At 37.0% G+C, this 7932-nt stretch overlaps 2 protein-coding genes across 3 annotated transcripts in view; both read right to left on the reverse strand.

Annotated features, from left to right (window-relative positions):
- The window catches only part of slc20a2 (solute carrier family 20 member 2), a 49126-nt gene extending 46548 nt beyond the window's left edge, over positions 1-2578 (reverse strand). For both annotated transcript variants that reach the window (XM_062418318.1, XM_062418316.1), the window contains exons 1-2: positions 2445-2578; positions 1568-1829 (exon numbers count right to left, since the gene is read on the reverse strand). The gene's annotated coding sequence lies outside the window, so the exon portion shown is untranslated. The remainder of the gene's footprint in view (positions 1-1567; positions 1830-2444) is intronic.
- The window catches only part of LOC133979733 (granzyme A-like), a 76053-nt gene that overhangs the window by 17562 nt on the left and 50559 nt on the right, over positions 1-7932 (reverse strand). The window lies entirely within an intron of this gene.

Here is a 7932-nt window from a genome sequence, read left to right on the forward strand (position 1 = left end):
ACCTCTCTCTTATCTTCCTCCTTTTTCTCAAGTCTGTCTTAAAATAGTCAGGTGCTCTGTGCTCATACGAACACGGAAAGAGGTTTTCCTACTGTAATCATTCCTCCTGTTCATACTGGCTTTTAAAAGATCCCCTTTAAGTGTGTTTTAAATCTAAGTGAAACCATACTGTCCACAAAGTCATTCAGTGCAAAAAATGCATTTAAAAGTTTATCTGGAGATTATATGAGGCTTCAGCAGTTGGAGTTATTCATATCAAGTGGATGTCTGACACATTAAAAGTATTTTTAGCATCATATTCGCTCTTTGTGTTTCCCTGTTGAGCTGTGGTAGAAGTATAGTAACAAAAAAAAGGGACTTTGGCACTAAAAAGACTGTAATGATTGTGATTTTGACTTTGACTAATGTGGATATAGCTGAAGCTTTACATTGGCCTCAAACAAAATTTTAAATACATTTTTTGCACAAAATGAGGCTTGTGGATTCTGGCCCTCCCATCACATTGTAAGGGACTTATGAACAGATGTTCTAATGGCTTGTATGAACAGCAGGAACGATTATGGCAAGGAACATTTATTTCAGTGTTCATTTGGGCACCTGACTGTTTTTTTTTAAGACAGACTTGAAAAATTCTGAACCCATCCTTTAACATTTACTTCGTAATTTGAGTCAAGCTTGGGGAAGCCAGATTTCACTGCTTCCCCGCACAATGTTGCTGCCCTGCATCTAGAATTGTCTGGCTTGCCATCACAGATGTGTATCTGTGGGGACATATCAGCCTTATCTTCAGGCTTGTTTCCCATAGAACCAAAGATCATCCACGGTCAAAATTCAAGGTAGGACACCAGCAAAGGAGTTGAACAATGAAGCCCTTATTGGAGATCAAGGAAGTGACCTGACGCATGAACTCTTGAGGTGTTTTGGATAAGACAGTCCAAACTTATTGGGCAATGGGGCGGCAGTTGTTGTGCACAACGCGCATGCTCAGTTGTCGAACCCGCCTTGTCGATAGCTGTCTTCTGCTCGGTGTAGGAAAAGCTCAACGGAATGAAATGAACTGAAGTGATTAGCAGCTAAATGATTAGATGCTCGTTGAAAGCAGCGTTGGCCCTGTCTTGGCATTGCTTTTCCAGTTTAACATACTGGTTCAGACCGGCGAACAGGCCAGCAGACAGTGAATGTGACCTGTGGCGCTATTGTATACTCACACACACACACGTGCACAGCTCCATTCACCAGTATGGCAACAATGTTACGAGCACACACGTATCGCAAAAATGTGACCACTTCCTCGGCGAAATGCAACATTTACAGTCATGTCTGTCAAAAGCAACTTGAATACAAGTGATAAGGCTAAGTGGATACGAGCTGCAGCAGCTTATTTCAATACACATACATTTGTATTTCACACTTACCAGGCCCGTTCCTCCGTAAAACGCAGCCCCGCAGCAGACACGGTCACCGCAGGGAAATGGGTAAGGAAAGTGGTTGAACACGACTGAAACCCCGTCGAAGGTGAAAAGACAGGGGCAACAGGGTTTTTTTTTGCGAGACAAAATGTACTTACCAACGAAATAGGACACCACAAGGGGAGAAATGTGCTGTGCCGTCTCGCCTCCACGCCTCTATCTATCTCTATGTGTATTTTCCCAGAAGCGTTTCTCCGTGGGCTGCGTCGAAAATGTCACAGATTCCTGCAGTGGCTGTCGTCCACCCGGAATAGTTACCCTCGCGTCGACCGACTCATGCGACCATGTTACCCCTGAATGTCGCCTACTGCTCTCATCCGGGCGTTTAGGGAATGAGTTGAACACAGCTCAGGATGACAGCTTTGGGATGAAGGAGAAGGAGGGAGGGAGGGGGGTTGTAGTGTGTGTTTGAGAGAGAGAGAGAGAGAGAGAGAGAGAGAGAGAGAGAGAGAGAGAGTTGTGGTCAATCTGTTGAGGGCATGGTGACACCAAATAGGGGGATAGAGAGCTAATAATACTTCATTCATTAATTCATGTGTTAAGGCATATCTCTAAATGATTCAAATGCGTTTTTATAGGTGTTTTATTCGAATATATGTGTGCATCTTAAATTTCACTATTCAGAATATATTAGACAGGTCAATACATACTGCAGAAAATGTTATTAACAGTAGACTGTTATAAACAGTAGCAGGAATATTATTTCCAGTATCCAATTTGCTTTGAGTGTAAAACACATGCAACCGCCTACTCTGATAATAATTGTTATTTTTCCTAGAGGCAAAAATGAAAATGTGTAAATATGTGTAGTAATATTGTCGAATATTACTATAGGCTATATTATAATATTATTCCCACACATTGTAGCCTGATAACATAATATATGAGAAAAGCCCCCTCCCCTTTCCCCCCGTGCAGAGCAGAGGAATCCGTCTATGCGAGTCTGTCATTTTGGTAGAAAATCGCTTTTTTTACCCAGATGTTTCCCCTTCACCTCGCCCTTTTTCCACGCCACGCAGGTGAAATGTGGGTTGTATGTGCACCTCATGATCACTGGGTCGAATGGTAATGTTTAATCCGTCTAAATATTGCCGTCTATTATGGCCGTGGCCACGTGCGCAAGGCATAAATGTGTTATGTAACTGGCCGAGCCAGTCAACAACAGTGAGTGGGAGGGAGGGAGGGAGGAGGGGTCGTAATGGGAGGTAATTAAGCCAAACTTTACTGTGTGATTTACATCTGCAGGAGGCTAGAAAGCAAATTATTTATCAGTTTCATCAAAAAATATTGTTAAAAAATCTTTTAATATTCAGAATTTCACTTTCTCTTCCCCATTGTTTGACTTCAAAGTGTAATAGAAGAAAACAACAACTGACCTTTTGAATTATCTATTAAACTATATAAGTTAGTGATAATGAAGCTGCTGGTGTGTGTGTGTGTGTGTGTGTGTGTGTGTGTGTGTGTGTGTGTGTGTGTGTGTGTGTGTGTGTGTGTGTGTGTGTGTGTGTGTGTGTGTGTGTGTGTGTGTTATCTGGGAATCAGTTTCCCTTTTGAATGATGTAAGTGTCTTGATGACAGATAAATCTGCTCCGCTCAGCCAGTGGTTGGAACAACTGACTCTTACTAACTGACTCTATTCAGAGTTTCACCCACGCCTAGTTGGACCTGCTTACTCCACACACGGTTTAACAGTCATATAAAATGTCTCAACCTACACAGGGCCACATATTAACAAACAAAATCAAACAGTATTTAGGCTTAAGGTCAATTCTTTCTCTCTCTCTCTCTCTCTCTCTCTCTCTCTCTCTCTCTCTCTCTCTCTCTCTCTCTCTCTCTCTCTCTCTCTCTCTCTCTCTCTCTCTCTCTGCATACACTCCTAGTAACAACAAATCAATCAGGGGTCTTTTCCCCAAACAAGATTTAAATAATCCAGGCTAACATGATCCTGTTAATCCTCATCACTTGGTCCTTCAAATGCAGTTTGAGTTATTAATTAAATAAATTATTAATTAAGTTATTTTGATTAACAATGTGCTTGAAATAAAGGCAACAAGAGCAAAGAGCTACAATAGAAAATTGTATACTTTCCCTGCAGTACATATTTTTAATCCAGGTGTAAACAGTGTACTCCTTTAAATCAAGGCTCAATACTTTTTTTGCTGCTTCTTTTTATGAAAGTAAACTTGGGATTATGTGTTCATATCTCCCACATATATTTGTCTTATTCTATTTTACATTATTCTTATTTTCCATTTTATACTCTCTTCAAAATCTCTTTAAATGTCTCTTTTTATACAAATTTCTTCTTGTTTCTTTTACATCTTAATGCCGTTTATTTTTTGATGTAAAGCACGTTGGCTCATATAGTAGTTGAAATGCTCTATAATACACTTAACTTGTATTTTTGTTTGTATTTATGATGCAAATAAAATAACTTTTTAAAGGACAAATCCCCAACATAATTTCACCATTACATATTTTCGATTGGCTACTTTGTCTTTTTCGCTGATAGTATCCTAAACTAAATTTGTATTGATTATTTGTTTGAGTGTACGTGTTTTGATGTATATTTTATCAAACATGTGTAAAGTTGTCTTTATTCTAAATCTTATCATAATCCAAATTATGTTAACCGTTTTCATCACATCTCTAAGAAAATGAGTCAGTTAAAAATTATGTCATGTGGGTACAACCCAAAAATCCTTGGTCATAATCCAGCTAAATAAGCATGTTTTTTGCTGGTTTGGGCTAAAGGACTGACAACAGTCCTACATAAATGTAAGGGATGTTTTAAAGACCTGAAGAATTCAGGCTTGTGTCAAATAATCATCAATCAGATATCGACACACGCAGAACAAAACCTTAGAAGTCTATTCCAGAAGCAAAATGTGGTTTAACTAATCCAGACTAACTGTTAATTCATCCAGCTAAAAAGCACAGCTATAGGATTTTTTTTTTTTTAAATCCTGCATGAAGTTATCTTGATCAACAGTGTGCTCCTTTATGGAAATAAAAACAACATGAGTGGAGAGCCATAACCATGATCAGCTCTCATATGATTGGCTGAGTGATGATCATGTGATTATAAGTAAGGCCTTTTGGAAACCTCCCAGCGTGTACCATGGCAGAATCATGGACATAAGTATGATTTTATGTGTATTACTCCACAGTTACTTCTTTTTGCTTTTACTTTTTTGCTGTTAAACTCTGAGTGTTGCTGTGTACATGATTATACAGATTTAACTGTATGGCCACATCTAATTACAGAGTGTTTGTTAGACAACCAGACTTTTAAAAAAAGAAGAAGTTTGGCTTTAATATTCAGACTTGTTCCACTTTAAAATCAATTGATTGTTGCAATAAGTATACACAGTATGGTCTGTACCTGCAGACAACAACTCCAGATTTATTTCAAGATAGCTATAAAGAACAGAAAAATATATACTTGTGTCAAAGCATCAACAATCAAATCAAGTTGACTCAGGTGATGAAAAACATCCTTGATTTATAAAAATGATACAACTATTTTAATGCTCATCCCAGAAGATAAGAAAAAAGCATTTCACTATTCAGATTCTTGTAAATACCGTAAAAATACAGGGTTTTTTTCACAGGAGGACTTAACAAATGTTGAAGGGTCACCATTGTGTGCTTCAGATGTACTGTCTGTCTCTCACAATCACATAACAAATGTCACAGCTTCATCACAGTTACAGGAAATTGATCCTCTTTGTTCTTGCTTTCTTAGAGTCTTCTCATATTGAGTTTCACCTGGCAACTGTGATATTTACTGTACAGTCTGCATTGTAATAATAAATAACCATAACAACCAAAACCACAACATAAATTACTTTTCATCTACATCAACATCCAACTCAACTGAAACAAATTACAGTATCGTTCTGTTTTCTGTTTTAAAAAATGTAATGTTTTGGGAGATACATGATTCAATTATGGATTTCAAAACACAGCATGAATGAATGTCATTAATTTTAGTAAATATTTAGTTAGCTGCAGTTCAGCTTTAGTCACACAGGATAAATTAGCCTCGTGTCCAGGCAAGCCTTGTTGGGCGCGGTGTTTACAACATTTTTTGAATACACTCCCACCACTCAAACAAACCTTTACTCCATATGTGTACTATGTTCTCTAATCTTTAGGGCTTCATAAAATAAACAACTTGCCTTCATGCTGCAGTGATATGAACAGCTCAAATAAAACATGATCAGGTGACACATGCAAGTTTCAACAGGTGTTTGTTGTTCTAAAGTCCATTCATGAATTGTTGAATCTTTATTTTAGATTTCATCATGTGTTTATGATCATTAAAATATATGACATCATTTTACACATAGCAACATGTAAACATAACAAACAAACAAAAAAATCACAAATTGAGGCTTTTATAGACTCACTTCTAGCAACGTACACAATGTCCTTCCTCAACATCTCCCTTTACAAATCCTCCTAACTTTCTTTTCTTGAGCTTTTCAACACCTGGATGCTGGAATTCAATTATATAACACATGGACACTCAGTTACCCTAATGTTATGTACTGTACATGTGTTTTAGTCACCATCGTACAATGGTAGCTAGCTCATGTTAGTTTACTGTCTCATGAAAAGCTTTATAATTAAGCTCTAAATAAGCTATAATTGAGCAACATTTGTATAGATATTGAACCTAATATTGACTCTCCTTTAATTTCCCTTTACAAAAACAGCACATGTGAATTTGTCTCATCCAAAATACATTTAACATTTTTATAAAATATGGAGCCAATTTCCAGAATGGAAAAATTTATCTGTAGGCATGTGATTGTCATGTGGGAGTTTTATATTTGGTGGACATCAAACATATAAATGTCCTACAACAACATCCTGGTGGTGAATTTGATGTGAAAGTTTACACTACAAACATACATTTTATGTATGACTTTTTGTGCATCAGTGTGGCAAAACATGACATGTCTTACCCATATTGTTTACCCTGCCCCTATTTTTTTCATTGGTCCGTCAGGCTTTGACCCATATTCCTGACAGTATCCCTCACCTCAGACTATTGAATCAGTAACATGTTCTATGGGGAACCACTATATATGGAAAAGCCCTCTGTCTGGTGCCTCCAATGCCTTTAGGGACTGTGGATGCTCTGCATCGGATCTATATGATAATCCAACTGTAGACCAAACCTTTACACAAGCTAGTGTAATGTAATAAAAAGCTAAATGAACAACATCCAGCCATATAATATACAAAAATGTGATATAAACATATTCTGAATGGAAATCTGATAATAGTTTCTCCCTTTCAGTCAATACACCAATTATTTGCTGCCATCTAGTGGCTAGACATCATATTTGTCACGCTAACATTTTCATTTTAAGCTGTCACTTTAGTTGATGTATTGTAATATTTATACATTATATTAAAAAGTATTATATGGTAGAAATACCATTATATAGCATTAAAATTCCTTAGTTCCAGCTTTTAAATTGTGAGGATTTGCTGTTTTTTTTGTTTCACATGACATGAACTGAATGTCTTTAGGTTTTAGACTATTAAGCAGACAAAAGAAGCCCAATTATCAGTTTGGGCTGTGCAAAATTGTGATGGATTTTATAAACAATGTTATCATTGTATATTAATAATACATAGGCTATTCAACTGATTGATAATGAAAATAATTGTTAGCTGCAGACTGGCTTATTTAACCTATACTTCATACACTGTTGGGTAGTTTATAACACTGCAGAATATTTTATAAGCTCATAATATATTTAAATTCAGAGTATTGATCTGTAGCAGTCAAAAAAGTGTAGTGGAGTAATATAGACTATAATGTCCTCTAAAATGTGAAGTGTAAGTATAAGCTATAATAAAATGTAAATACTTGAATACCAAAGAACAAATACATCACATAATGCCATTATTTGCTTTCTTGTCAAGTTAGTAGACCGATGCTGCTGTCATGTCTGTATGTACAGTACATACCAGCAGTTGGTTAGCATAAAGATTGGTATTGTGGTCAAAAGCAGGTCTGGCCCTGTTCAAAGCTAACAAAATATCAGTTTGTAAAACTCAAGTTTTAACACGTTTGTTTAACTGAAACATAAACATGTCAATTTGTGGGTTTAACAAGATTGATGTTACAGACTAGATTTGGCCAGGTGTCATGACTTGCTAAGGTTTTGGGGTGCTAGAACACCTTCCAACAGAGTCAGGATATCCCTGCCATTGCACTAAACTAAGCTAACCAGCTGCTGGTGGTAACTTCATATTTATCATAGCCTACATATAAAAGAGTACAAAAAAGCATATTTCTCACAATCAAAATGTCGAACTAATCTGGTGTCTTCATGAGGCTTCGACAAACCATGTCACCTGGACATGTGGACACAGCAGGTTTAGCTAAGCAGTCCTTGAAGGGTAAGCTATGTGTATGAACAGGAGGAATGATTAT

The sequence above is a fragment of the Scomber scombrus genome, chromosome 4 (genome assembly GCF_963691925.1).
Source record: "Scomber scombrus chromosome 4, fScoSco1.1, whole genome shotgun sequence".
Taxonomy (NCBI): domain Eukaryota; kingdom Metazoa; phylum Chordata; class Actinopteri; order Scombriformes; family Scombridae; genus Scomber; species Scomber scombrus.